The sequence below is a fragment of the Solea solea genome, unplaced genomic scaffold (genome assembly GCF_958295425.1).
Source record: "Solea solea unplaced genomic scaffold, fSolSol10.1 scaffold_44, whole genome shotgun sequence".
NCBI classification, from domain to species: Eukaryota; Metazoa; Chordata; class Actinopteri; order Pleuronectiformes; family Soleidae; genus Solea; species Solea solea.
Genome location: NW_026704054.1, coordinates 100,087 through 123,036, shown reverse-complemented (window position 1 = coordinate 123,036; position 22,950 = coordinate 100,087). Strand labels below are relative to the sequence as shown.

At 51.9% G+C, this 22,950-nt stretch overlaps 47 non-coding genes across 47 annotated transcripts; 35 read left to right on the top strand and 12 right to left on the bottom strand.

Moving 5' to 3' along the window:
- The first annotated feature begins 367 nt into the window (after positions 1–367).
- LOC131450650 (U5 spliceosomal RNA) lies at positions 368–480 on the top strand. The gene has a single exon (XR_009235546.1). It is a non-coding gene; the product is annotated as a U5 spliceosomal RNA (small nuclear RNA).
- A 179-nt stretch (positions 481–659) lies between these two features.
- On the top strand, positions 660–852 carry LOC131450562 (U2 spliceosomal RNA). Its single transcript, XR_009235461.1, has one exon. It is a non-coding gene; the product is annotated as a U2 spliceosomal RNA (small nuclear RNA).
- Positions 853–1,019: 167 nt separating this feature from the next.
- On the bottom strand, positions 1,020–1,138 carry LOC131450663 (5S ribosomal RNA). Its single transcript, XR_009235558.1, has one exon. It is a non-coding gene; the product is annotated as a 5S ribosomal RNA (ribosomal RNA).
- Positions 1,139–1,540: 402 nt separating this feature from the next.
- Positions 1,541–1,704, top strand: LOC131450514 (U1 spliceosomal RNA). Its single transcript, XR_009235417.1, has one exon. It is a non-coding gene; the product is annotated as a U1 spliceosomal RNA (small nuclear RNA).
- Positions 1,705–2,351: 647 nt separating this feature from the next.
- Positions 2,352–2,464, top strand: LOC131450648 (U5 spliceosomal RNA). The gene has a single exon (XR_009235544.1). It is a non-coding gene; the product is annotated as a U5 spliceosomal RNA (small nuclear RNA).
- Positions 2,465–2,643: 179 nt separating this feature from the next.
- On the top strand, positions 2,644–2,836 carry LOC131450560 (U2 spliceosomal RNA). Its single transcript, XR_009235460.1, has one exon. It is a non-coding gene; the product is annotated as a U2 spliceosomal RNA (small nuclear RNA).
- A 149-nt stretch (positions 2,837–2,985) lies between these two features.
- Positions 2,986–3,104, bottom strand: LOC131450662 (5S ribosomal RNA). Its single transcript, XR_009235557.1, has one exon. It is a non-coding gene; the product is annotated as a 5S ribosomal RNA (ribosomal RNA).
- A 402-nt stretch (positions 3,105–3,506) lies between these two features.
- Positions 3,507–3,670, top strand: LOC131450513 (U1 spliceosomal RNA). The gene has a single exon (XR_009235416.1). It is a non-coding gene; the product is annotated as a U1 spliceosomal RNA (small nuclear RNA).
- A 647-nt stretch (positions 3,671–4,317) lies between these two features.
- Positions 4,318–4,430, top strand: LOC131450610 (U5 spliceosomal RNA). The gene has a single exon (XR_009235507.1). It is a non-coding gene; the product is annotated as a U5 spliceosomal RNA (small nuclear RNA).
- Positions 4,431–4,609: 179 nt separating this feature from the next.
- LOC131450559 (U2 spliceosomal RNA) lies at positions 4,610–4,802 on the top strand. Its single transcript, XR_009235459.1, has one exon. It is a non-coding gene; the product is annotated as a U2 spliceosomal RNA (small nuclear RNA).
- Positions 4,803–4,951: 149 nt separating this feature from the next.
- Positions 4,952–5,070, bottom strand: LOC131450661 (5S ribosomal RNA). Its single transcript, XR_009235556.1, has one exon. It is a non-coding gene; the product is annotated as a 5S ribosomal RNA (ribosomal RNA).
- Positions 5,071–5,472: 402 nt separating this feature from the next.
- On the top strand, positions 5,473–5,636 carry LOC131450542 (U1 spliceosomal RNA). Its single transcript, XR_009235444.1, has one exon. It is a non-coding gene; the product is annotated as a U1 spliceosomal RNA (small nuclear RNA).
- Positions 5,637–6,283: 647 nt separating this feature from the next.
- Positions 6,284–6,396, top strand: LOC131450608 (U5 spliceosomal RNA). Its single transcript, XR_009235506.1, has one exon. It is a non-coding gene; the product is annotated as a U5 spliceosomal RNA (small nuclear RNA).
- Positions 6,397–6,575: 179 nt separating this feature from the next.
- Positions 6,576–6,768, top strand: LOC131450558 (U2 spliceosomal RNA). The gene has a single exon (XR_009235458.1). It is a non-coding gene; the product is annotated as a U2 spliceosomal RNA (small nuclear RNA).
- Positions 6,769–6,917: 149 nt separating this feature from the next.
- LOC131450657 (5S ribosomal RNA) lies at positions 6,918–7,036 on the bottom strand. The gene has a single exon (XR_009235552.1). It is a non-coding gene; the product is annotated as a 5S ribosomal RNA (ribosomal RNA).
- A 402-nt stretch (positions 7,037–7,438) lies between these two features.
- Positions 7,439–7,602, top strand: LOC131450541 (U1 spliceosomal RNA). Its single transcript, XR_009235443.1, has one exon. It is a non-coding gene; the product is annotated as a U1 spliceosomal RNA (small nuclear RNA).
- Positions 7,603–8,249: 647 nt separating this feature from the next.
- LOC131450607 (U5 spliceosomal RNA) lies at positions 8,250–8,362 on the top strand. The gene has a single exon (XR_009235505.1). It is a non-coding gene; the product is annotated as a U5 spliceosomal RNA (small nuclear RNA).
- Positions 8,363–8,541: 179 nt separating this feature from the next.
- LOC131450557 (U2 spliceosomal RNA) lies at positions 8,542–8,734 on the top strand. Its single transcript, XR_009235457.1, has one exon. It is a non-coding gene; the product is annotated as a U2 spliceosomal RNA (small nuclear RNA).
- A 131-nt stretch (positions 8,735–8,865) lies between these two features.
- Positions 8,866–8,984, bottom strand: LOC131450645 (5S ribosomal RNA). The gene has a single exon (XR_009235541.1). It is a non-coding gene; the product is annotated as a 5S ribosomal RNA (ribosomal RNA).
- A 402-nt stretch (positions 8,985–9,386) lies between these two features.
- Positions 9,387–9,550, top strand: LOC131450536 (U1 spliceosomal RNA). Its single transcript, XR_009235438.1, has one exon. It is a non-coding gene; the product is annotated as a U1 spliceosomal RNA (small nuclear RNA).
- Positions 9,551–10,197: 647 nt separating this feature from the next.
- On the top strand, positions 10,198–10,310 carry LOC131450629 (U5 spliceosomal RNA). Its single transcript, XR_009235525.1, has one exon. It is a non-coding gene; the product is annotated as a U5 spliceosomal RNA (small nuclear RNA).
- Positions 10,311–10,489: 179 nt separating this feature from the next.
- Positions 10,490–10,682, top strand: LOC131450597 (U2 spliceosomal RNA). The gene has a single exon (XR_009235494.1). It is a non-coding gene; the product is annotated as a U2 spliceosomal RNA (small nuclear RNA).
- Positions 10,683–10,813: 131 nt separating this feature from the next.
- LOC131450634 (5S ribosomal RNA) lies at positions 10,814–10,932 on the bottom strand. Its single transcript, XR_009235530.1, has one exon. It is a non-coding gene; the product is annotated as a 5S ribosomal RNA (ribosomal RNA).
- A 402-nt stretch (positions 10,933–11,334) lies between these two features.
- Positions 11,335–11,498, top strand: LOC131450492 (U1 spliceosomal RNA). Its single transcript, XR_009235397.1, has one exon. It is a non-coding gene; the product is annotated as a U1 spliceosomal RNA (small nuclear RNA).
- Positions 11,499–12,145: 647 nt separating this feature from the next.
- On the top strand, positions 12,146–12,258 carry LOC131450628 (U5 spliceosomal RNA). The gene has a single exon (XR_009235524.1). It is a non-coding gene; the product is annotated as a U5 spliceosomal RNA (small nuclear RNA).
- A 179-nt stretch (positions 12,259–12,437) lies between these two features.
- LOC131450556 (U2 spliceosomal RNA) lies at positions 12,438–12,630 on the top strand. The gene has a single exon (XR_009235456.1). It is a non-coding gene; the product is annotated as a U2 spliceosomal RNA (small nuclear RNA).
- A 131-nt stretch (positions 12,631–12,761) lies between these two features.
- LOC131450622 (5S ribosomal RNA) lies at positions 12,762–12,880 on the bottom strand. Its single transcript, XR_009235519.1, has one exon. It is a non-coding gene; the product is annotated as a 5S ribosomal RNA (ribosomal RNA).
- A 402-nt stretch (positions 12,881–13,282) lies between these two features.
- Positions 13,283–13,446, top strand: LOC131450511 (U1 spliceosomal RNA). Its single transcript, XR_009235415.1, has one exon. It is a non-coding gene; the product is annotated as a U1 spliceosomal RNA (small nuclear RNA).
- Positions 13,447–14,093: 647 nt separating this feature from the next.
- On the top strand, positions 14,094–14,206 carry LOC131450627 (U5 spliceosomal RNA). The gene has a single exon (XR_009235523.1). It is a non-coding gene; the product is annotated as a U5 spliceosomal RNA (small nuclear RNA).
- A 179-nt stretch (positions 14,207–14,385) lies between these two features.
- On the top strand, positions 14,386–14,578 carry LOC131450596 (U2 spliceosomal RNA). Its single transcript, XR_009235493.1, has one exon. It is a non-coding gene; the product is annotated as a U2 spliceosomal RNA (small nuclear RNA).
- Positions 14,579–14,727: 149 nt separating this feature from the next.
- Positions 14,728–14,846, bottom strand: LOC131450611 (5S ribosomal RNA). Its single transcript, XR_009235508.1, has one exon. It is a non-coding gene; the product is annotated as a 5S ribosomal RNA (ribosomal RNA).
- A 402-nt stretch (positions 14,847–15,248) lies between these two features.
- Positions 15,249–15,412, top strand: LOC131450490 (U1 spliceosomal RNA). Its single transcript, XR_009235395.1, has one exon. It is a non-coding gene; the product is annotated as a U1 spliceosomal RNA (small nuclear RNA).
- A 647-nt stretch (positions 15,413–16,059) lies between these two features.
- Positions 16,060–16,172, top strand: LOC131450626 (U5 spliceosomal RNA). Its single transcript, XR_009235522.1, has one exon. It is a non-coding gene; the product is annotated as a U5 spliceosomal RNA (small nuclear RNA).
- Positions 16,173–16,351: 179 nt separating this feature from the next.
- LOC131450594 (U2 spliceosomal RNA) lies at positions 16,352–16,544 on the top strand. Its single transcript, XR_009235491.1, has one exon. It is a non-coding gene; the product is annotated as a U2 spliceosomal RNA (small nuclear RNA).
- Positions 16,545–16,675: 131 nt separating this feature from the next.
- On the bottom strand, positions 16,676–16,794 carry LOC131450598 (5S ribosomal RNA). The gene has a single exon (XR_009235495.1). It is a non-coding gene; the product is annotated as a 5S ribosomal RNA (ribosomal RNA).
- A 402-nt stretch (positions 16,795–17,196) lies between these two features.
- LOC131450489 (U1 spliceosomal RNA) lies at positions 17,197–17,360 on the top strand. Its single transcript, XR_009235394.1, has one exon. It is a non-coding gene; the product is annotated as a U1 spliceosomal RNA (small nuclear RNA).
- Positions 17,361–18,007: 647 nt separating this feature from the next.
- Positions 18,008–18,120, top strand: LOC131450624 (U5 spliceosomal RNA). The gene has a single exon (XR_009235521.1). It is a non-coding gene; the product is annotated as a U5 spliceosomal RNA (small nuclear RNA).
- Positions 18,121–18,299: 179 nt separating this feature from the next.
- LOC131450554 (U2 spliceosomal RNA) lies at positions 18,300–18,492 on the top strand. Its single transcript, XR_009235455.1, has one exon. It is a non-coding gene; the product is annotated as a U2 spliceosomal RNA (small nuclear RNA).
- A 131-nt stretch (positions 18,493–18,623) lies between these two features.
- On the bottom strand, positions 18,624–18,742 carry LOC131450586 (5S ribosomal RNA). Its single transcript, XR_009235484.1, has one exon. It is a non-coding gene; the product is annotated as a 5S ribosomal RNA (ribosomal RNA).
- A 402-nt stretch (positions 18,743–19,144) lies between these two features.
- On the top strand, positions 19,145–19,308 carry LOC131450510 (U1 spliceosomal RNA). The gene has a single exon (XR_009235414.1). It is a non-coding gene; the product is annotated as a U1 spliceosomal RNA (small nuclear RNA).
- Positions 19,309–19,955: 647 nt separating this feature from the next.
- On the top strand, positions 19,956–20,068 carry LOC131450623 (U5 spliceosomal RNA). Its single transcript, XR_009235520.1, has one exon. It is a non-coding gene; the product is annotated as a U5 spliceosomal RNA (small nuclear RNA).
- A 179-nt stretch (positions 20,069–20,247) lies between these two features.
- LOC131450595 (U2 spliceosomal RNA) lies at positions 20,248–20,440 on the top strand. The gene has a single exon (XR_009235492.1). It is a non-coding gene; the product is annotated as a U2 spliceosomal RNA (small nuclear RNA).
- Positions 20,441–20,625: 185 nt separating this feature from the next.
- LOC131450604 (5S ribosomal RNA) lies at positions 20,626–20,744 on the bottom strand. The gene has a single exon (XR_009235502.1). It is a non-coding gene; the product is annotated as a 5S ribosomal RNA (ribosomal RNA).
- A 402-nt stretch (positions 20,745–21,146) lies between these two features.
- Positions 21,147–21,310, top strand: LOC131450509 (U1 spliceosomal RNA). The gene has a single exon (XR_009235413.1). It is a non-coding gene; the product is annotated as a U1 spliceosomal RNA (small nuclear RNA).
- Positions 21,311–21,957: 647 nt separating this feature from the next.
- On the top strand, positions 21,958–22,070 carry LOC131450649 (U5 spliceosomal RNA). Its single transcript, XR_009235545.1, has one exon. It is a non-coding gene; the product is annotated as a U5 spliceosomal RNA (small nuclear RNA).
- Positions 22,071–22,249: 179 nt separating this feature from the next.
- LOC131450553 (U2 spliceosomal RNA) lies at positions 22,250–22,442 on the top strand. The gene has a single exon (XR_009235454.1). It is a non-coding gene; the product is annotated as a U2 spliceosomal RNA (small nuclear RNA).
- Positions 22,443–22,627: 185 nt separating this feature from the next.
- Positions 22,628–22,746, bottom strand: LOC131450485 (5S ribosomal RNA). The gene has a single exon (XR_009235390.1). It is a non-coding gene; the product is annotated as a 5S ribosomal RNA (ribosomal RNA).
- Between the last annotated feature and the right edge of the window lie 204 nt (positions 22,747–22,950).

The following is a 22,950-nucleotide window of genomic DNA, read 5'->3' as shown; positions in this document are numbered from 1 at the left end:
GAAGCGATGCCAGGAGCAGCTCACCATTTCAGAAGCCCGGAGGAGTTGGGAAACGGCCCGGCAGTTTGTACTGCTCGGTGTGACACAGAGCTGCTTTGCTCATGCACTCACATCTACCACTAAACCTTGGAGGTGTCCCCCGTGAGCGAGGAATGTGCCACAGCCTCAGCGGTTGATAGAAAACTGCAGCACACAACCAACGGTAAGAATGCGCTTCCAAACATGCAGTCAAATGTGGGCGGTTGATTGGCCGGCAAACCAAAAACGTTGAAGAAAGGCTGTCCCAAGGTGGCCGGCCGGGCCGACCGAGACTGTGGTGACTCTGGCGGATAGACTCCTTGGCTGCTCTCAAGGAGAGGGGCTATGTTGACTGTGGTTTTTCTTCAAAATGCTCAAGTCTTTCGCCTTTTACTAAAGACTTCCGTGGAGAGGAACGTCCAAGAGTTTAAGTTATTTTTGGTGGGCTTTGCTGTATAGCTGCGCCCTTTGAGTGTGTCAAATGTCAAGCAGCTGTCCGTCACGGCTCAGAGGTGCACTTAGATCACCTGGGGGTGGAGGTGAGCAGCAGCAGCCTTTGTTATGCGCACTTCAGAAACACGGCACCACAACAAGTAACTTGTGCGCCAAGATCTTGAGTTGGCCCCAGACACTGGTGGGCCATCGCTTCTCGGCCTTTTGGCTAAGATCAAGTGTAGTATCTGTTCTTATCAGTTTAATATCTGATATGTCCTCTATATGGGGATTAAATATTAAATGCATTTTTGAGCATTGGGCGGTGAAACCTTGGGCTTGCTCTCTTCACTCCTTGCATTGACCTGGTATTGCAGTGCCACCAGGAACGGTGCACCGTTCTCTTTTTTTCTGTGAAAACCAAAGCAAGGCAGAAACTGGAAGGACATTAACGTGTGCCCGTGCGTCAACGTAATTGCAAGCCCACGTTTCTTGTAAGGAAGCAGCAGTGTAAAAGCGTGCTGCAGTGTAAAAGCGTGCTGCAGTGTAAAAGCGTGCTGCAGTGTAAAAGCTTACAGCACCTGGTATTCCCAGGCGGTCTCCCATCCAAGTACTAACCAGGCCCGACCCTGCTTAGCTTCCGAGATCAGACGAGATCGGGCGTGCTCAGGGTGGTGTGGCCGTAAGCCGACGGGCAGCTGACACAGACTCCTTTTATAGACCAGGCAAGGCCCCCTGCTCGTGGAGGGGCTCAAAAGGCAGCCTTCCGAACACACTGCACTTGAGCCTTTATCGCCACTACCTGCTACACTCTATTCCAGTATTAGGAAGCTACACCGAGATGGGTAAGCTGCTGTTGGTGCCGTCAGGTGCAGTTGTTGCTGAATCGATAGGAAATGACAGCCAGGTATGCCAGTGAAAAGGTCGAGTGTTTCCTCTCCAATGTGTGCTGGAGGTTGAAGTTGAACACAGCACAGCATTAACGAGCACCTGAGTCAAGGCATTGGACTCTGGGACTATCCATTTCCTGCACCATCAGCCAAAGAGCTGTGTCTGGGAACAGCCACCCAGTGCTGGGCAAGTACACCTCATACTTACCTGGCAGGGGAGATACCATGATCAAGAAGGTGGTTCACCCAGGGCGAGGCTCAGCCATTGCACTCTGGTTGTGCTGACCCCTGCAAATTCCCCAAACGTGGGAATCTTGACTGCATATTTTTTGCTAGTGGGGTACTGCGTCCGCGCTCTCCCCCGATGACGTAGTTGTAAGCAAAGGTCAGCCGCCCAAGGTTCCGCCTTGTGAGCCCATCTCCAGGCTTCTCACGTGCTCGCAGAGCGACGTCCCCAGTATTTCCAAGTTGCTGGGAATGGGATGGTTGTGGGTGTTGTCTTTTAGCTCTAAGGAAATGTCATGCTCCCTTTCCCGGCTCTTTGTAGGTAGAACTGGATTGTTGGAGATGGATCCATGGCCATCATGCCAAGGGTTAATACTTTGGCGCTTGCTCCGTCCACTCCTGTACATTGACCTGATATTGAAGCGATGCCAGGAGCAGCTCACCATTTCAGAAGCCCGGAGGAGTTGGGAAACGGCCCGGCAGTTTGTACTGCTCGGTGTGACACAGAGCTGCTTTGCTCATGCACTCACATCTACCACTAAACCTTGGAGGTGTCCCCCGTGAGCGAGGAATGTGCCACAGCCTCAGCGGTTGATAGAAAACTGCAGCACACAACCAACGGTAAGAATGCGCTTCCAAACATGCAGTCAAATGTGGGCGGTTGATTGGCCGGCAAACCAAAAACGTTGAAGAAAGGCTGTCCCAAGGTGGCCGGCCGGGCCGACCGAGACTGTGGTGACTCTGGCGGATAGACTCCTTGGCTGCTCTCAAGGAGAGGGGCTATGTTGACTCTGGTTTTTCTTCAAAATGCTCAAGTCTTTCGCCTTTTACTAAAGACTTCCGTGGAGAGGAACGTCCAAAAGTTTAAGTTATTTTTGGTGGGCTTTGCTGTATAGCTGCGCCCTTTGAGTGTGTCAAATGTCAAGCAGCTGTCCGTCACGGCTCAGAGGTGCACTTAGATCACCTGGGGGTGGAGGTGAGCAGCAGCAGCCTTTGTTATGCGCACTTCAGAAACACGGCACCACAACAAGTAACTTGTGCGCCAAGATCTTGAGTTGGCCCCAGACACTGGTGGGCCATCGCTTCTCGGCCTTTTGGCTAAGATCAAGTGTAGTATCTGTTCTTATCAGTTTAATATCTGATATGTCCTCTATATGGGGATTAAATATTAAATGCATTTTTGAGCATTGGGCGGTGAAACCTTGGGCTTGCTCTCTTCACTCCTTGCATTGACCTGGTATTGCAGTGCCACCAGGAACGGTGCACCGTTCTCTTTTTTTCTGTGAAAACCAAAGCAAGGCTGAAACTGGAAGGACATTAACGTGTGCCCGTGCGTCAACGTAATTGCAAGCCCACGTTTCTTGTAAGGAAGCAGCAGTGTAAAAGCGTGCTGCAGTGTAAAAGCGTGCTGCAGTGTAAAAGCTTACAGCACCTGGTATTCCCAGGCGGTCTCCCATCCAAGTACTAACCAGGCCCGACCCTGCTTAGCTTCCGAGATCAGACGAGATCGGGCGTGCTCAGGGTGGTGTGGCCGTAAGCCGACGGGCAGCTGACACAGACTCCTTTTATAGACCAGGCAAGGCCCCCTGCTCGTGGAGGGGCTCAAAAGGCAGCCTTCCGAACACACTGCACTTGAGCCTTTATCGCCACTACCTGCTACACTCTATTCCAGTATTAGGAAGCTACACCGAGATGGGTAAGCTGCTGTTGGTGCCGTCAGGTGCAGTTGTTGCTGAATCGATAGGAAATGACAGCCAGGTATGCCAGTGAAAAGGTCGAGTGTTTCCTCTCCAATGTGTGCTGGAGGTTGAAGTTGAACACAGCACAGCATTAACGAGCACCTGAGTCAAGGCATTGGACTCTGGGACTATCCATTTCCTGCACCATCAGCCAAAGAGCTGTGTCTGGGAACAGCCACCCAGTGCTGGGCAAGTACACCTCATACTTACCTGGCAGGGGAGATACCATGATCAAGAAGGTGGTTCACCCAGGGCGAGGCTCAGCCATTGCACTCTGGTTGTGCTGACCCCTGCAAATTCCCCAAACGTGGGAATCTTGACTGCATATTTTTTGCTAGTGGGGTACTGCGTCCGCGCTCTCCCCCGATGACGTAGTTGTAAGCAAAGGTCAGCCGCCCAAGGTTCCGCCTTGTGAGCCCATCTCCAGGCTTCTCACGTGCTCGCAGAGCGACGTCCCCAGTATTTCCAAGTTGCTGGGAATGGGATGGTTGTGGGTGTTGTCTTTTAGCTCTAAGGAAATGTCATGCTCCCTTTCCCGGCTCTTTGTAGGTAGAACTGGATTGTTGGAGATGGATCCATGGCCATCATGCCAAGGGTTAATACTTTGGCGCTTGCTCCGTCCACTCCTGTACATTGACCTGATATTGAAGCGATGCCAGGAGCAGCTCACCATTTCAGAAGCCCGGAGGAGTTGGGAAACGGCCCGGCAGTTTGTACTGCTCGGTGTGACACAGAGCTGCTTTGCTCATGCACTCACATCTACCACTAAACCTTGGAGGTGTCCCCCGTGAGCGAGGAATGTGCCACAGCCTCAGCGGTTGATAGAAAACTGCAGCACACAACCAACGGTAAGAATGCGCTTCCAAACATGCAGTCAAATGTGGGCGGTTGATTGGCCGGCAAACCAAAAACGTTGAAGAAAGGCTGTCCCAAGGTGGCCGGCCGGGCCGACCGAGACTGTGGTGACTCTGGCGGATAGACTCCTTGGCTGCTCTCAAGGAGAGGGGCTATGTTGACTCTGGTTTTTCTTCAAAATGCTCAAGTCTTTCGCCTTTTACTAAAGACTTCCGTGGAGAGGAACGTCCAAGAGTTTAAGTTATTTTTGGTGGGCTTTGCTGTATAGCTGCGCCCTTTGAGTGTGTCAAATGTCAAGCAGCTGTCCGTCACGGCTCAGAGGTGCACTTAGATCACCTGGGGGTGGAGGTGAGCAGCAGCAGCCTTTGTTATGCGCACTTCAGAAACACGGCACCACAACAAGTAACTTGTGCGCCAAGATCTTGAGTTGGCCCCAGACACTGGTGGGCCATCGCTTCTCGGCCTTTTGGCTAAGATCAAGTGTAGTATCTGTTCTTATCAGTTTAATATCTGATATGTCCTCTATATGGGGATTAAATATTAAATGCATTTTTGAGCATTGGGCGGTGAAACCTTGGGCTTGCTCTCTTCACTCCTTGCATTGACCTGGTATTGCAGTGCCACCAGGAACGGTGCACCGTTCTCTTTTTTTCTGTGAAAACCAAAGCAAGGCTGAAACTGGAAGGACATTAACGTGTGCCCGTGCGTCAACGTAATTGCAAGCCCACGTTTCTTGTAAGGAAGCAGCAGTTTAAAAGCGTGCTGCAGTGTAAAAGCGTGCTGCAGTGTAAAAGCTTACAGCACCTGGTATTCCCAGGCGGTCTCCCATCCAAGTACTAACCAGGCCCGACCCTGCTTAGCTTCCGAGATCAGACGAGATCGGGCGTGCTCAGGGTGGTGTGGCCGTAAGCCGACGGGCAGCTGACACAGACTCCTTTTATAGACCAGGCAAGGCCCCCTGCTCGTGGAGGGGCTCAAAAGGCAGCCTTCCGAACACACTGCACTTGAGCCTTTATCGCCACTACCTGCTACACTCTATTCCAGTATTAGGAAGCTACACCGAGATGGGTAAGCTGCTGTTGGTGCCGTCAGGTGCAGTTGTTGCTGAATCGATAGGAAATGACAGCCAGGTATGCCAGTGAAAAGGTCGAGTGTTTCCTCTCCAATGTGTGCTGGAGGTTGAAGTTGAACACAGCACAGCATTAACGAGCACCTGAGTCAAGGCATTGGACTCTGGGACTATCCATTTCCTGCACCATCAGCCAAAGAGCTGTGTCTGGGAACAGCCACCCAGTGCTGGGCAAGTACACCTCATACTTACCTGGCAGGGGAGATACCATGATCAAGAAGGTGGTTCACACAGGGCGAGGCTCAGCCATTGCACTCTGGTTGTGCTGACCCCTGCAAATTCCCCAAACGTGGGAATCTTGACTGCATATTTTTTGCTAGTGGGGTACTGCGTCCGCGCTCTCCCCCGATGACGTAGTTGTAAGCAAAGGTCAGCCGCCCAAGGTTCCGCCTTGTGAGCCCATCTCCAGGCTTCTCACGTGCTCGCAGAGCGACGTCCCCAGTATTTCCAAGTTGCTGGGAATGGGATGGTTGTGGGTGTTGTCTTTTAGCTCTAAGGAAATGTCATGCTCCCTTTCCCGGCTCTTTGTAGGTAGAACTGGATTGTTGGAGATGGATCCATGGCCATCATGCCAAGGGTTAATACTTTGGCGCTTGCTCCGTCCACTCCTGTACATTGACCTGATATTGAAGCGATGCCAGGAGCAGCTCACCATTTCAGAAGCCCGGAGGAGTTGGGAAACGGCCCGGCAGTTTGTACTGCTCGGTGTGACACAGAGCTGCTTTGCTCATGCACTCACATCTACCACTAAACCTTGGAGGTGTCCCCCGTGAGCGAGGAATGTGCCACAGCCTCAGCGGTTGATAGAAAACTGCAGCACACAACCAACGGTAAGAATGCGCTTCCAAACATGCAGTCAAATGTGGGCGGTTGATTGGCCGGCAAACCAAAAACGTTGAAGAAAGGCTGTCCCAAGGTGGCCGGCCGGGCCGACCGAGACTGTGGTGACTCTGGCGGATAGACTCCTTGGCTGCTCTCAAGGAGAGGGGCTATGTTGACTCTGGTTTTTCTTCAAAATGCTCAAGTCTTTCGCCTTTTACTAAAGACTTCCGTGGAGAGGAACGTCCAAGAGTTTAAGTTATTTTTGGTGGGCTTTGCTGTATAGCTGCGCCCTTTGAGTGTGTCAAATGTCAAGCAGCTGTCCGTCACGGCTCAGAGGTGCACTTAGATCACCTGGGGGTGGAGGTGAGCAGCAGCAGCCTTTGTTATGCGCACTTCAGAAACACGGCACCACAACAAGTAACTTGTGCGCCAAGATCTTGAGTTGGCCCCAGACACTGGTGGGCCATCGCTTCTCGGCCTTTTGGCTAAGATCAAGTGTAGTATCTGTTCTTATCAGTTTAATATCTGATATGTCCTCTATATGGGGATTAAATATTAAATGCATTTTTGAGCATTGGGCGGTGAAACCTTGGGCTTGCTCTCTTCACTCCTTGCATTGACCTGGTATTGCAGTGCCACCAGGAACGGTGCACCGTTCTCTTTTTTTCTGTGAAAACCAAAGCAAGGCAGAAACTGGAAGGACATTAACGTGTGCCCGTGCGTCAACGTAATTGCAAGCCCACGTTTCTTGTAAGGAAGCAGCAGTGTAAAAGCGTGCTGCAGTGTAAAAGCGTGCTGCAGTGTAAAAGCTTACAGCACCTGGTATTCCCAGGCGGTCTCCCATCCAAGTACTAACCAGGCCCGACCCTGCTTAGCTTCCGAGATCAGACGAGATCGGGCGTGCTCAGGGTGGTGTGGCCGTAAGCCGACGGGCAGGTGACACAGACTCCTTTTATAGACCAGGCAAGGCCCCCTGCTCGTGGAGGGGCTCAAAAGGCAGCCTTCCGAACACACTGCACTTGAGCCTTTATCGCCACTACCTGCTACACTCTATTCCAGTATTAGGAAGCTACACCGAGATGGGTAAGCTGCTGTTGGTGCCGTCAGGTGCAGTTGTTGCTGAATCGATAGGAAATGACAGCCAGGTATGCCAGTGAAAAGGTCGAGTGTTTCCTCTCCAATGTGTGCTGGAGGTTGAAGTTGAACACAGCACAGCATTAACGAGCACCTGAGTCAAGGCATTGGACTCTGGGACTATCCATTTCCTGCACCATCAGCCAAAGAGCTGTGTCTGGGAACAGCCACCCAGTGCTGGGCAAGTACACCTCATACTTACCTGGCAGGGGAGATACCATGATCAAGAAGGTGGTTCACACAGGGCGAGGCTCAGCCATTGCACTCTGGTTGTGCTGACCCCTGCAAATTCCCCAAACGTGGGAATCTTGACTGCATATTTTTTGCTAGTGGGGTACTGCGTCCGCGCTCTCCCCCGATGACGTAGTTGTAAGCAAAGGTCAGCCGCCCAAGGTTCCGCCTTGTGAGCCCATCTCCAGGCTTCTCACGTGCTCGCAGAGCGACGTCCCCAGTATTTCCAAGTTGCTGGGAATGGGATGGTTGTGGGTGTTGTCTTTTAGCTCTAAGGAAATGTCATGCTCCCTTTCCCGGCTCTTTGTAGGTAGAACTGGATTGTTGGAGATGGATCCATGGCCATCATGCCAAGGGTTAATACTTTGGCGCTTGCTCCGTCCACTCCTGTACATTGACCTGATATTGAAGCGATGCCAGGAGCAGCTCACCATTTCAGAAGCCCGGAGGAGTTGGCAAACGGCCCGGCAGTTTGTACTGCTCGGTGTGACACAGAGCTGCTTTGCTCATGCACTCACATCTACCACTAAACCTTGGAGGTGTCCCCCGTGAGCGAGGAATGTGCCACAGCCTCAGCGGTTGATAGAAAACTGCAGCACACAACCAACGGTAAGAATGCGCTTCCAAACATGCAGTCAAATGTGGGCGGTTGATTGGCCGGCAAACCAAAAACGTTGAAGAAAGGCTGTCCCAAGGTGGCCGGCCGGGCCGACCGAGACTGTGGTGACTCTGGCGGATAGACTCCTTGGCTGCTCTCAAGGAGAGGGGCTATGTTGACTCTGGTTTTTCTTCAAAATGCTCAAGTCTTTCGCCTTTTACTAAAGACTTCCGTGGAGAGGAACGTCCAAGAGTTTAAGTTATTTTTGGTGGGCTTTGCTGTATAGCTGCGCCCTTTGAGTGTGTCAAATGTCAAGCAGCTGTCCGTCACGGCTCAGAGGTGCACTTAGATCACCTGGGGGTGGAGGTGAGCAGCAGCAGCCTTTGTTATGCGCACTTCAGAAACACGGCACCACAACAAGTAACTTGTGCGCCAAGATCTTGAGTTGGCCCCAGACACTGGTGGGCCATCGCTTCTCGGCCTTTTGGCTAAGATCAAGTGTAGTATCTGTTCTTATCAGTTTAATATCTGATATGTCCTCTATATGGGGATTAAATATTAAATGCATTTTTGAGCATTGGGCGGTGAAACCTTGGGCTTGCTCTCTTCACTCCTTGCATTGACCTGGTATTGCAGTGCCACCAGGAACGGTGCACCGTTCTCTTTTTTTCTGTGAAAACCAAAGCAAGGCTGAAACTGGAAGGACATTAACGTGTGCCCGTGCGTCAACGTAATTGCAAGCCCACGTTTCTTGTAAGGAAGCAGCAGTGTAAAAGCGTGCTGCAGTGTAAAAGCTTACAGCACCTGGTATTCCCAGGCGGTCTCCCATCCAAGTACTAACCAGGCCCGACCCTGCTTAGCTTCCGAGATCAGACGAGATCGGGCGTGCTCAGGGTGGTGTGGCCGTAAGCCGACGGGCAGGTGACACAGACTCCTTTTATAGACCAGGCAAGGCCCCCTGCTCGTGGAGGGGCTCAAAAGGCAGCCTTCCGAACACACTGCACTTGAGCCTTTATCGCCACTACCTGCTACACTCTATTCCAGTATTAGGAAGCTACACCGAGATGGGTAAGCTGCTGTTGGTGCCGTCAGGTGCAGTTGTTGCTGAATCGATAGGAAATGACAGCCAGGTATGCCAGTGAAAAGGTCGAGTGTTTCCTCTCCAATGTGTGCTGGAGGTTGAAGTTGAACACAGCACAGCATTAACAAGCACCTGAGTCAAGGCATTGGACTCTGGGACTATCCATTTCCTGCACCATCAGCCAAAGAGCTGTGTCTGGGAACAGCCACCCAGTGCTGGGCAAGTACACCTCATACTTACCTGGCAGGGGAGATACCATGATCAAGAAGGTGGTTCACCCAGGGCGAGGCTCAGCCATTGCACTCTGGTTGTGCTGACCCCTGCAAATTCCCCAAACGTGGGAATCTTGACTGCATATTTTTTGCTAGTGGGGTACTGCGTCCGTGCTCTCCCCCGATGACGTAGTTGTAAGCAAAGGTCAGCCGCCCAAGGTTCCGCCTTGTGTGCCCATCTATAGGCTTCTCACGTGCTCGCAGAGCGACGTCCCCAGTATTTCCAAGTTGCTGGGAATGGGATGGTTGTGGGTGTTGTCTTTTAGCTCTAAGGAAATGTCATGCTCCCTTTCCCGGCTCTTTGTAGGTAGAACTGGATTGTTGGAGATGGATCCATGGCCATCATGCCAAGGGTTAATACTTTGGCGCTTGCTCCGTCCACTCCTGTACATTGACCTGATATTGAAGCGATGCCAGGAGCAGCTCACCATTTCAGAAGCCCGGAGGAGTTGGCAAACGGCCCGGCAGTTTGTACTGCTCGGTGTGACACAGAGCTGCTTTGCTCATGCACTCACATCTACCACTAAACCTTGGAGGTGTCCCCCGTGAGCGAGGAATGTGCCACAGCCTCAGCGGTTGATAGAAAACTGCAGCACACAACCAACGGTAAGAATGCGCTTCCAAACATGCAGTCAAATGTGGGCGGTTGATTGGCCGGCAAACCAAAAACGTTGAAGAAAGGCTGTCCCAAGGTGGCCGGCCGGGCCGACCGAGACTGTGGTGACTCTGGCGGATAGACTCGTTGGCTGCTCTCAAGGAGAGGGGCTATGTTGACTCTGGTTTTTCTTCAAAATGCTCAAGTCTTTCGCCTTTTACTAAAGACTTCCGTGGAGAGGAACGTCCAAGAGTTTAAGTTATTTTTGGTGGGCTTTGCTGTATGGCTGCGCCCTTTGAGTGTGTCAAATGTCAAGCAGCTGTCCGTCACGGCTCAGAGGTGCACTTAGATCACCTGGGGGTGGAGGTGAGCAGCAGCAGCCTTTGTTATGCGCACTTCAGAAACATGGCACCACAACAAGTAACTTGTGCGCCAAGATCTTGAGTTGGCCCCAGACACTGGTGGGCCATCGCTTCTCGGCCTTTTGGCTAAGATCAAGTGTATTATCTGTTCTTATCAGTTTAATATCTGATATGTCCTCTATATGGGGATTAAATATTAAATGCATTTTTGAGCATTGGGCGGTGAAACCTTGGGCTTGCTCTCTTCACTCCTTGCATTGACCTGGTATTGCAGTGCCACCAGGAACGGTGCACCGTTCTCTTTTTTTCTGTGAAAACCAAAGCAAGGCTGAAACTGGAAGGACATTAACGTGTGCCCGTGCGTCAACGTAATTGCAAGCCCACGTTTCTTGTAAGGAAGCAGCAGTGTAAAAGCGTGCTGCAGTGTAAAAGCTTACAGCACCTGGTATTCCCAGGCGGTCTCCCATCCAAGTACTAACCAGGCCCGACCCTGCTTAGCTTCCGAGATCAGACGAGATCGGGCGTGCTCAGGGTGGTGTGGCCGTAAGCCGACGGGCAGGTGACACAGACTCCTTTTATAGACCAGGCAAGGCCCCCTGCTCGTGGAGGGGCTCAAAAGGCAGCCTTCCGAACACACTGCACTTGAGCCTTTATCGCCACTACCTGCTACACTCTATTCCAGTATTAGGAAGCTACACCGAGATGGGTAAGCTGCTGTTGGTGCCGTCAGGTGCAGTTGTTGCTGAATCGATAGGAAATGACAGCCAGGTATGCCAGTGAAAAGGTCGAGTGTTTCCTCTCCAATGTGTGCTGGAGGTTGAAGTTGAACACAGCACAGCATTAACGAGCACCTGAGTCAAGGCATTGGACTCTGGGACTATCCATTTCCTGCACCATCAGCCAAAGAGCTGTGTCTGGGAACAGCCACCCAGTGCTGGGCAAGTACACCTCATACTTACCTGGCAGGGGAGATACCATGATCAAGAAGGTGGTTCACCCAGGGCGAGGCTCAGCCATTGCACTCTGGTTGTGCTGACCCCTGCAAATTCCCCAAACGTGGGAATCTTGACTGCATAATTTTTGCTAGTGGGGTACTGCGTCCGCGCTCTCCCCCGATGACGTAGTTGTAAGCAAAGGTCAGCCGCCCAAGGTTCCGCCTTGTGTGCCCATCTCCAGGCTTCTCACGTGCTCGCAGAGCGACATCCCCAGTCTTTCCAAGTTGCTGGGAATGGGATGGTTGTGGGTGTTGTCTTTTAGCTCTAAGGAAATGTCATGCTCCCTTTCCCGGCTCTTTGTAGGTAGAACTGGATTGTTGGAGATGGATCCATGGCCATCATGCCAAGGGTTAATACTTTGGCGCTTGCTCCGTCCACTCCTGTACATTGACCTGATATTGAAGCGATGCCAGGAGCAGCTCACCATTTCAGAAGCCCGGAGGAGTTGGGAAACGGCCCGGCAGTTTGTACTGCTCGGTGTGACACAGAGCTGCTTTGCTCATGCACTCACATCTACCACTAAACCTTGGAGGTGTCCCCCGTGAGCGAGGAATGTGCCACAGCCTCAGCGGTTGATAGAAAACTGCAGCACACAACCAACGGTAAGAATGCGCTTCCAAACATGCAGTCAAATGTGGGCGGTTGATTGGCCGGCAAACCAAAAACGTTGAAGAAAGGCTGTCCCAAGGTGGCCGGCCGGGCCGACCGAGACTGTGGTGACTCTGGCGGATAGACTCCTTGGCTGCTCTCAAGGAGAGGGGCTATGTTGACTCTGGTTTTTCTTCAAAATGCTCAAGTCTTTCGCCTTTTACTAAAGACTTCCGTGGAGAGGAACGTCCAAGAGTTTAAGTTATTTTTGGTGGGCTTTGCTGTATGGCTGCGCCCTTTGAGTGTGTCAAATGTCAAGCAGCTGTCCGTCACGGCTCAGAGGTGCACTTAGATCAGCTGGGGGTGGAGGTGAGCAGCAGCAGCCTTTGTTATGCGCACTTCAGAAACACGGCACCACAACAAGTAACTTGTGCGCCAAGATCTTGAGTTGGCCCCAGACACTGGTGGGCCATCGCTTCTCGGCCTTTTGGCTAAGATCAAGTGTAGTATCTGTTCTTATCAGTTTAATATCTGATATGTCCTCTATATGGGGATTAAATATTAAATGCATTTTTGAGCATTGGGCGGTGAAACCTTGGGCTTGCTCTCTTCACTCCTTGCATTGACCTGGTATTGCAGTGCCACCAGGAACGGTGCACCGTTCTCTTTTTTTCTGTGAAAACCAAAGCAAGGCAGAAACTGGAAGGACATTAACGTGTGCCCGTGCGTCAACGTAATTGCAAGCCCACGTTTCTTGTAAGGAAGCAGCAGTGTAAAAGCGTGCTGCAGTGTAAAAGCTTACAGCACCTGGTATTCCCAGGCGGTCTCCCATCCAAGTACTAACCAGGCCCGACCCTGCTTAGCTTCCGAGATCAGACGAGATCGGGCGTGCTCAGGGTGGTGTGGCCGTAAGCCGACGGGCAGGTGACACAGACTCCTTTTATAGACCAGGCAAGGCCCCCTGCTCGTGGAGGGGCTCAAAAGGCAGCCTTCCGAACACACTGCACTTGAGCCTTTATCGCCACTACCTGCTACACTCTATTCCAGTATTAGGAAGCTACACCGAGATGGGTAAGCTGCTGTTGGTGCCGTCAGGTGCAGTTGTTGCTGAATCGATAGGAAATGACAGCCAGGTATGCCAGTGAAAAGGTCGAGTGTTTCCTCTCCAATGTGTGCTGGAGGTTGAAGTTGAACACAGCACAGCATTAACAAGCACCTGAGTCAAGGCATTGGACTCTGGGACTATCCATTTCCTGCACCATCAGCCAAAGAGCTGTGTCTGGGAACAGCCACCCAGTGCTGGGCAAGTACACCTCATACTTACCTGGCAGGGGAGATACCATGATCAAGAAGGTGGTTCACCCAGGGCGAGGCTCAGCCATTGCACTCTGGTTGTGCTGACCCCTGCAAATTCCCCAAACGTGGGAATCTTGACTGCATATTTTTTGCTAGTGGGGTACTGCGTCCGCGCTCTCCCCCGATGACGTAGTTGTAAGCAAAGGTCAGCCGCCCAAGGTTCCGCCTTGTGTGCCCATCTATAGGCTTCTCACGTGCTCGCAGAGCGACGTCCCCAGTATTTCCAAGTTGCTGGGAATGGGATGGTTGTGGGTGTTGTCTTTTAGCTCTAAGGAAATGTCATGCTCCCTTTCCCGGCTCTTTGTAGGTAGAACTGGATTGTTGGAGATGGATCCATGGCCATCATGCCAAGGGTTAATACTTTGGCGCTTGCTCCGTCCACTCCTGTACATTGACCTGATATTGAAGCGATGCCAGGAGCAGCTCACCATTTCAGAAGCCCGGAGGAGTTGGGAAACGGCCCGGCAGTTTGTACTGCTCGGTGTGACACAGAGCTGCTTTGCTCATGCACTCACATCTACCACTAAACCTTGGAGGTGTCCCCCGTGAGCGAGGAATGTGCCACAGCCTCAGCGGTTGATAGAAAACTGCAGCACACAACCAACGGTAAGAATGCGCTTCCAAACATGCAGTCAAATGTGGGCGGTTGATTGGCCGGCAAACCAAAAACGTTGAAGAAAGGCTGTCCCAAGGTGGCCGGCCGGGCCGACCGAGACTGTGGTGACTCTGGCGGATAGACTCCTTGGCTGCTCTCAAGGAGAGGGGCTATGTTGACTCTGGTTTTTCTTCAAAATGCTCAAGTCTTTCGCCTTTTACTAAAGACTTCCGTGGAGAGGAACGTCCAAGAGTTTAAGTTATTTTTGGTGGGCTTTGCTGTATGGCTGCGCCCTTTGAGTGTGTCAAATGTCAAGCAGCTGTCCGTCACGGCTCAGAGGTGCACTTACATCACCTGGGGGTGGAGGTGAGCAGCAGCAGCCTTTGTTATGCGCACTTCAGAAACACGGCACCACAACAAGTAACTTGTGCGCTAAGATCTTGAGTTGGCCCCAGACACTGGTGGGCCATCGCTTCTCGGCCTTTTGGCTAAGATCAAGTGTATTATCTGTTCTTATCAGTTTAATATCTGATATGTCCTCTATATGGGGATTAAATATTAAATGCATTTTTGAGCATTGGGCGGTGAAACCTTGGGCTTGCTCTCTTCACTCCTTGCATTGACCTGGTATTGCAGTGCCACCAGGAACGGTGCACCGTTCTCTTTTTTTCTGTGAAAACCAAAGCAAGGCTGAAACTGGAAGGACATTAACGTGTGCCCGTGCGTCAACGTAATTGCAAGCCCACGTTTCTTGTAAGGAAGCAGCAGTGTAAAAGCGTGCTGCAGTGTAAAAGCGTGCTGCAGTGTAAAAGCTTACAGCACCTGGTATTCCCAGGCGGTCTCCCATCCAAGTACTAACCAGGCCCGACCCTGCTTAGCTTCCGAGATCAGACGAGATCGGGCGTGCTCAGGGTGGTGTGGCCGTAAGCCGACGGGCAGGTGACACAGACTCCTTTTATAGACCAGGCAAGGCCCCCTGCTCGTGGAGGGGCTCAAAAGGCAGCCTTCCGAACACACTGCACTTGAGCCTTTATCGCCACTACCTGCTACACTCTATTCCAGTATTAGGAAGCTACACCGAGATGGGTAAGCTGCTGTTGGTGCCGTCAGGTGCAGTTGTTGCTGAATCGATAGGAAATGACAGCCAGGTATGCCAGTGAAAAGGTCGAGTGTTTCCTCTCCAATGTGTGCTGGAGGTTGAAGTTGAACACAGCACAGCATTAACGAGCACCTGAGTCAAGGCATTGGACTCTGGGACTATCCATTTCCTGCACCATCAGCCAAAGAGCTGTGTCTGGGAACAGCCACCCAGTGCTGGGCAAGTACACCTCATACTTACCTGGCAGGGGAGATACCATGATCAAGAAGGTGGTTCACCCAGGGCGAGGCTCAGCCATTGCACTCTGGTTGTGCTGACCCCTGCAAATTCCCCAAACGTGGGAATCTTGACTGCATAATTTTTGCTAGTGGGGTACTGCGTCCGCGCTCTCCCCCGATGACGTAGTTGTAAGCAAAGGTCAGCCGCCCAAGGTTCCGCCTTGTGTGCCCATCTCCAGGCTTCTCACGTGCTCGCAGAGCGACGTCCCCAGTCTTTCCAAGTTGCTGGGAATGGGATGGTTGTGGGTGTTGTCTTTTAGCTCTAAGGAAATGTCATGCTCCCTTTCCCGGCTCTTTGTAGGTAGAACTGGATTGTTGGAGATGGATCCATGGCCATCATGCCAAGGGTTAATACTTTGGCGCTTGCTCCGTCCACTCCTGTACATTGACCTGATATTGAAGCGATGCCAGGAGCAGCTCACCATTTCAGAAGCCCGGAGGAGTTGGGAAACGGCCCGGCAGTTTGTACTGCTCGGTGTGACACAGAGCTGCTTTGCTCATGCACTCACATCTACCACTAAACCTTGGAGGTGTCCCCCGTGAGCGAGGAATGTGCCACAGCCTCAGCGGTTGATAGAAAACTGCAGCACACAACCAACGGTAAGAATGCGCTTCCAAACATGCAGTCAAATGTGGGCGGTTGATTGGCCGGCAAACCAAAAACGTTGAAGAAAGGCTGTCCCAAGGTGGCCGGCCGGGCCGACCGAGACTGTGGTGACTCTGGCGGATAGACTCCTTGGCTGCTCTCAAGGAGAGGGGCTATGTTGACTCTGGTTTTTCTTCAAAATGCTCAAGTCTTTCGCCTTTTACTAAAGACTTCCGTGGAGAGGAACGTCCAAGAGTTTAAGTTATTTTTGGTGGGCTTTGCTGTATGGCTGCGCCCTTTGAGTGTGTCAAATGTCAAGCAGCTGTCCGTCACGGCTCAGAGGTGCACTTAGATCAGCTGGGGGTGGAGGTGAGCAGCAGCAGCCTTTGTTATGCGCACTTCAGAAACACGGCACCACAACAAGTAACTTGTGCGCCAAGATCTTGAGTTGGCCCCAGACACTGGTGGGCCGTCGCTTCTCGGCCTTTTGGCTAAGATCAAGTGTAGTATCTGTTCTTATCAGTTTAATATCTGATATGTCCTCTATATGGGGATTAAATATTAAATGCATTTTTGAGCATTGGGCGGTGAAACCTTGGGCTTGCTCTCTTCACTCCTTGCATTGACCTGGTATTGCAGTGCCACCAGGAACGGTGCACCGTTCTCTTTTTTTCTGTGAAAACCAAAGCAAGGCAGAAACTGGAAGGACATTAACGTGTGCCCGTGCGTCAACGTAATTGCAAGCCCACGTTTCTTGTAAGGAAGCAGCAGTGTAAAAGCGTGCTGCAGTGTAAAAGCTTACAGCACCTGGTATTCCCAGGCGGTCTCCCATCCAAGTACTAACCAGGCCCGACCCTGCTTAGCTTCCGAGATCAGACGAGATCGGGCGTGCTCAGGGTGGTGTGGCCGTAAGCCGACGGGCAGGTGACACAGACTCCTTTTATAGACCAGGCAAGGCCCCCTGCTCGTGGAGGGACTCAAAAGGCAGCCTTCCGAACACACTGCACTTGAGCCTTTATCGCCACTACCTGCTACACTCTATTCCAGTATTAGGAAGCTACACCGAGATGGGTAAGCTGCTGTTGGTGCCGTCAGGTGCAGTTGTTGCTGAATCGATAGGAAATGACAGCCAGGTATGCCAGTGAAAAGGTCGAGTGTTTCCTCTCCAATGTGTGCTGGAGGTTGAAGTTGAACACAGCACAGCATTAACGAGCACCTGAGTCAAGGCATTGGACTCTGGGACTATCCATTTCCTGCACCATCAGCCAAAGAGCTGTGTCTGGGAACAGCCACCCAGTGCTGGGCAAGTACACCTCATACTTACCTGGCAGGGGAGATACCATGATCAAGAAGGTGGTTCACCCAGGGCGAGGCTCAGCCATTGCACTCTGGTTGTGCTGACCCCTGCAAATTCCCCAAACGTGGGAATCTTGACTGCATAATTTTTGCTAGTGGGGTACTGCGTCCGCGCTCTCCCCCGATGACGTAGTTGTAAGCAAAGGTCAGCCGCCCAAGGTTCCGCCTTGTGTGCCCATCTCCAGGCTTCTCACGTGCTCGCAGAGCGACGTCCCCAGTCTTTCCAAGTTGCTGGGAATGGGATGGTTGTGGGTGTTGTCTTTTAGCTCTAAGGAAATGTCATGCTCCCTTTCCCGGCTCTTTGTAGGTAGAACTGGATTGTTGGAGATGGATCCATGGCCATCATGCCAAGGGTTAATACTTTGGCGCTTGCTCCGTCCACTCCTGTACATTGACCTGATATTGAAGCGATGCCAGGAGCAGCTCACCATTTCAGAAGCCCGGAGGAGTTGGGAAACGGCCCGGCAGTTTGTACTGCTCGGTGTGACACAGAGCTGCTTTGCTCATGCACTCACATCTACCACTAAACCTTGGAGGTGTCCCCCGTGAGCGAGGAATGTGCCACAGCCTCAGCGGTTGATAGAAAACTGCAGCACACAACCAACGGTAAGAATGCGCTTCCAAACATGCAGTCAAATGTGGGCGGTTGATTGGCCGGCAAACCAAAAACGTTGAAGAAAGGCTGTCCCAAGGTGGCCGGCCGGGCCGACCGAGACTGTGGTGACTCTGGCGGATAGACTCCTTGGCTGCTCTCAAGGAGAGGGGCTATGTTGACTCTGGTTTTTCTTCAAAATGCTCAAGTCTTTCGCCTTTTACTAAAGACTTCCGTGGAGAGGAACGTCCAAGAGTTTAAGTTATTTTTGGTGGGCTTTGCTGTATGGCTGCGCCCTTTGAGTGTGTCAAATGTCAAGCAGCTGTCCGTCACGGCTCAGAGGTGCACTTAGATCAGCTGGGGGTGGAGGTGAGCAGCAGCAGCCTTTGTTATGCGCACTTCAGAAACACGGCACCACAACAAGTAACTTGTGCGCCAAGATCTTGAGTTGGCCCCAGACACTGGTGGGCCATCGCTTCTCGGCCTTTTGGCTAAGATCAAGTGTAGTATCTGTTCTTATCAGTTTAATATCTGATATGTCCTCTATATGGGGATTAAATATTAAATGCATTTTTGAGCATTGGGCGGTGAAACCTTGGGCTTGCTCTCTTCACTCCTTGCATTGACCTGGTATTGCAGTGCCACCAGGAACGGTGCACCGTTCTCTTTTTTTCTGTGAAAACCAAAGCAAGGCAGAAACTGGAAGGACATTAACGTGTGCCCGTGCGTCAACGTAATTGCAAGCCCACGTTTCTTGTAAGGAAGCAGCAGTGTAAAAGCGTGCTGCAGTGTAAAAGCTTACAGCACCTGGTATTCCCAGGCGGTCTCCCATCCAAGTACTAACCAGGCCCGACCCTGCTTAGCTTCCGAGATCAGACGAGATCGGGCGTGCTCAGGGTGGTGTGGCCGTAAGCCGACGGGCAGGTGACACAGACTCCTTTTATAGACCAGGCAAGGCCCCCTGCTCGTGGAGGGGCTCAAAAGGCAGCCTTCCGAACACACTGCACTTGAGCCTTTATCGCCACTACCTGCTACACTCTATTCCAGTATTAGGAAGCTACACCGAGATGGGTAAGCTGCTGTTGGTGCCGTCAGGTGCAGTTGTTGCTGAATCGATAGGAAATGACAGCCAGGTATGCCAGTGAAAAGGTCGAGTGTTTCCTCTCCAATGTGTGCTGGAGGTTGAAGTTGAACACAGCACAGCATTAACAAGCACCTGAGTCAAGGCATTGGACTCTGGGACTATCCATTTCCTGCACCATCAGCCAAAGAGCTGTGTCTGGGAACAGCCACCCAGTGCTGGGCAAGTACACCTCATACTTACCTGGCAGGGGAGATACCATGATCAAGAAGGTGGTTCACCCAGGGCGAGGCTCAGCCATTGCACTCTGGTTGTGCTGACCCCTGCAAATTCCCCAAACGTGGGAATCTTGACTGCATATTTTTTGCTAGTGGGGTACTGCGTCCGCGCTCTCCCCCGATGACGTAGTTGTAAGCAAAGGTCAGCCGCCCAAGGTTCCGCCTTGTGTGCCCATCTATAGGCTTCTCACGTGCTCGCAGAGCGACGTCCCCAGTATTTCCAAGTTGCTGGGAATGGGATGGTTGTGGGTGTTGTCTTTTAGCTCTAAGGAAATGTCATGCTCCCTTTCCCGGCTCTTTGTAGGTAGAACTGGATTGTTGGAGATGGATCCATGGCCATCATGCCAAGGGTTAATACTTTGGCGCTTGCTCCGTCCACTCCTGTACATTGACCTGATATTGAAGCGATGCCAGGAGCAGCTCACCATTTCAGAAGCCCGGAGGAGTTGGGAAACGGCCCGGCAGTTTGTACTGCTCGGTGTGACACAGAGCTGCTTTGCTCATGCACTCACATCTACCACTAAACCTTGGAGGTGTCCCCCGTGAGCGAGGAATGTGCCACAGCCTCAGCGGTTGATAGAAAACTGCAGCACACAACCAACGGTAAGAATGCGCTTCCAAACATGCAGTCAAATGTGGGCGGTTGATTGGCCGGCAAACCAAAAACGTTGAAGAAAGGCTGTCCCAAGGTGGCCGGCCGGGCCGACCGAGACTGTGGTGACTCTGGCGGATAGACTCCTTGGCTGCTCTCAAGGAGAGGGGCTATGTTGACTCTGGTTTTTCTTCAAAATGCTCAAGTCTTTCGCCTTTTACTAAAGACTTCCGTGGAGAGGAACGTCCAAGAGTTTAAGTTATTTTTGGTGGGCTTTGCTGTATGGCTGCGCCCTTTGAGTGTGTCAAATGTCAAGCAGCTGTCCGTCACGGCTCAGAGGTGCACTTACATCACCTGGGGGTGGAGGTGAGCAGCAGCAGCCTTTGTTATGCGCACTTCAGAAACACGGCACCACAACAAGTAACTTGTGCGCTAAGATCTTGAGTTGGCCCCAGACACTGGTGGGCCATCGCTTCTCGGCCTTTTGGCTAAGATCAAGTGTATTATCTGTTCTTATCAGTTTAATATCTGATATGTCCTCTATATGGGGATTAAATATTAAATGCATTTTTGAGCATTGGGCGGTGAAACCTTGGGCTTGCTCTCTTCACTCCTTGCATTGACCTGGTATTGCAGTGCCACCAGGAACGGTGCACCGTTCTCTTTTTTTCTGTGAAAACCAAAGCAAGGCTGAAACTGGAAGGACATTAACGTGTGCCCGTGCGTCAACGTAATTGCAAGCCCACGTTTCTTGTAAGGAAGCAGCAGTGTAAAAGCGTGCTGCAGTGTAAAAGCGTGCTGCAGTGTAAAAGCGTGCTGCAGTGTAAAAGCGTGCTGCAGTGTAAAAGCTTACAGCACCTGGTATTCCCAGGCGGTCTCCCATCCAAGTACTAACCAGGCCCGACCCTGCTTAGCTTCCGAGATCAGACGAGATCGGGCGCGCTCAGGGTGGTGTGGCCGTAAGCCGACGGGCAGGTGACACGGACTCCTTTTATAGACCAGGCAAGGCCCCCTGCTCGTGGAGGGGCTCAAAAGGCAGCCTTCCGAACACACTGCACTTGAGCCTTTATCGCCACTACCTGCTACACTCTATTCCAGTATTAGGAAGCTACACCGAGATGGGTAAGCTGCTGTTGGTGCCGTCAGGTGCAGTTGTTGCTGAATCGATAGGAAATGACAGCCAGGTATGCCAGTGAAAAGGTCGAGTGTTTCCTCTCCAATGTGTGCTGGAGGTTGAAGTTGAACACAGCACAGCATTAACGAGCACCTGAGTCAAGGCATTGGACTCTGGGACTATCCATTTCCTGCACCATCAGCCAAAGAGCTGTGTCTGGGAACAGCCACCCAGTGCTGGGCAAGTACACCTCATACTTACCTGGCAGGGGAGATACCATGATCAAGAAGGTGGTTCACCCAGGGCGAGGCTCAGCCATTGCACTCTGGTTGTGCTGACCCCTGCAAATTCCCCAAACGTGGGAATCTTGACTGCATATTTTTTGCTAGTGGGGTACTGCGTCCGCGCTCTCCCCCGATGACGTAGTTGTAAGCAAAGGTCAGCCGCCCAAGGTTCCGCCTTGTGAGCCCATCTCCAGGCTTCTCACGTGCTCGCAGAGCGACGTCCCCAGTATTTCCAAGTTGCTGGGAATGGGATGGTTGTGGGTGTTGTCTTTTAGCTCTAAGGAAATGTCATGCTCCCTTTCCCGGCTCTTTGTAGGTAGAACTGGATTGTTGGAGATGGATCCATGGCCATCATGCCAAGGGTTAATACTTTGGCGCTTGCTCCGTCCACTCCTGTACATTGACCTGATATTGAAGCGATGCCAGGAGCAGCTCACCATTTCAGAAGCCCGGAGGAGTTGGGAAACGGCCCGGCAGTTTGTACTGCTCGGTGTGACACAGAGCTGCTTTGCTCATGCACTCACATCTACCACTAAACCTTGGAGGTGTCCCCCGTGAGCGAGGAATGTGCCACAGCCTCAGCGGTTGATAGAAAACTGCAGCACACAACCAACGGTAAGAATGCGCTTCCAAACATGCAGTCAAATGTGGGCGGTTGATTGGCCGGCAAACCAAAAACGTTGAAGAAAGGCTGTCCCAAGGTGGCCGGCCGGGCCGACCGAGACTGTGGTGACTCTGGCGGATAGACTCCTTGGCTGCTCTCAAGGAGAGGGGCTATGTTGACTCTGGCTTTTCTTCAAAATGCTCAAGTCTTTCGCCTTTTACTAAAGACTTCCGTGGAGAGGAACGTCCAAGAGTTTAAGTTATTTTTGGTGGGCTTTGCTGTATGGCTGCGCCCTTTGAGTGTGTCAAATGTCAAGCAGCTGTCCGTCACGGCTCAGAGGTGCACTTAGATCACCTGGGGGTGGAGGTGAGCAGCAGCAGCCTTTGTTATGCGCACTTCAGAAACACGGCACCACAACAAGTAACTTGTGCGCCAAGATCTTGAGTTGGCCCCAGACACTGGTGGGCCATCGCTTCTCGGCCTTTTGGCTAAGATCAAGTGTAGTATCTGTTCTTATCAGTTTAATATCTGATATGTCCTCTATATGGGGATTAAATATTAAATGCATTTTTGAGCATTGGGCGGTGAAACCTTGGGCTTGCTCTCTTCACTCCTTGCATTGACCTGGTATTGCAGTGCCACCAGGAACGGTGCACCGTTCTCTTTTTTTCTGTGAAAACCAAAGCAAGGCTGAAACTGGAAGGACATTAACGTGTGCCCGTGCGTCAACGTAATTGCAAGCCCACGTTTCTTGTAAGGAAGCAGCAGTGTAAAAGCGTGCTGCAGTGTAAAAGCGTGCTGCAGTGTAAAAGCGTGCTGCAGTGTAAAAGCGTGCTGCAGTGTAAAAGCTTACAGCACCTGGTATTCCCAGGCGGTCTCCCATCCAAGTACTAACCAGGCCCGACCCTGCTTAGCTTCCGAGATCAGACGAGATCGGGCGCGCTCAGGGTGGTGTGGCCGTAAGCCGACGGGCAGGTGACACAGACTCCTTTTATAGACCAGGCAAGGCCCCCTGCTCGTGGAGGGGCTCAAAAGGCAGCCTTCCGAACACACTGCACTTGAGCCTTTATCGCCACTACCTGCTACACTCTATTCCAGTATTAGGAAGCTACACCGAGATGGGTAAGCTGCTGTTGGTGCCGTCAGGTGCAGTTGTTGCTGAATCGATA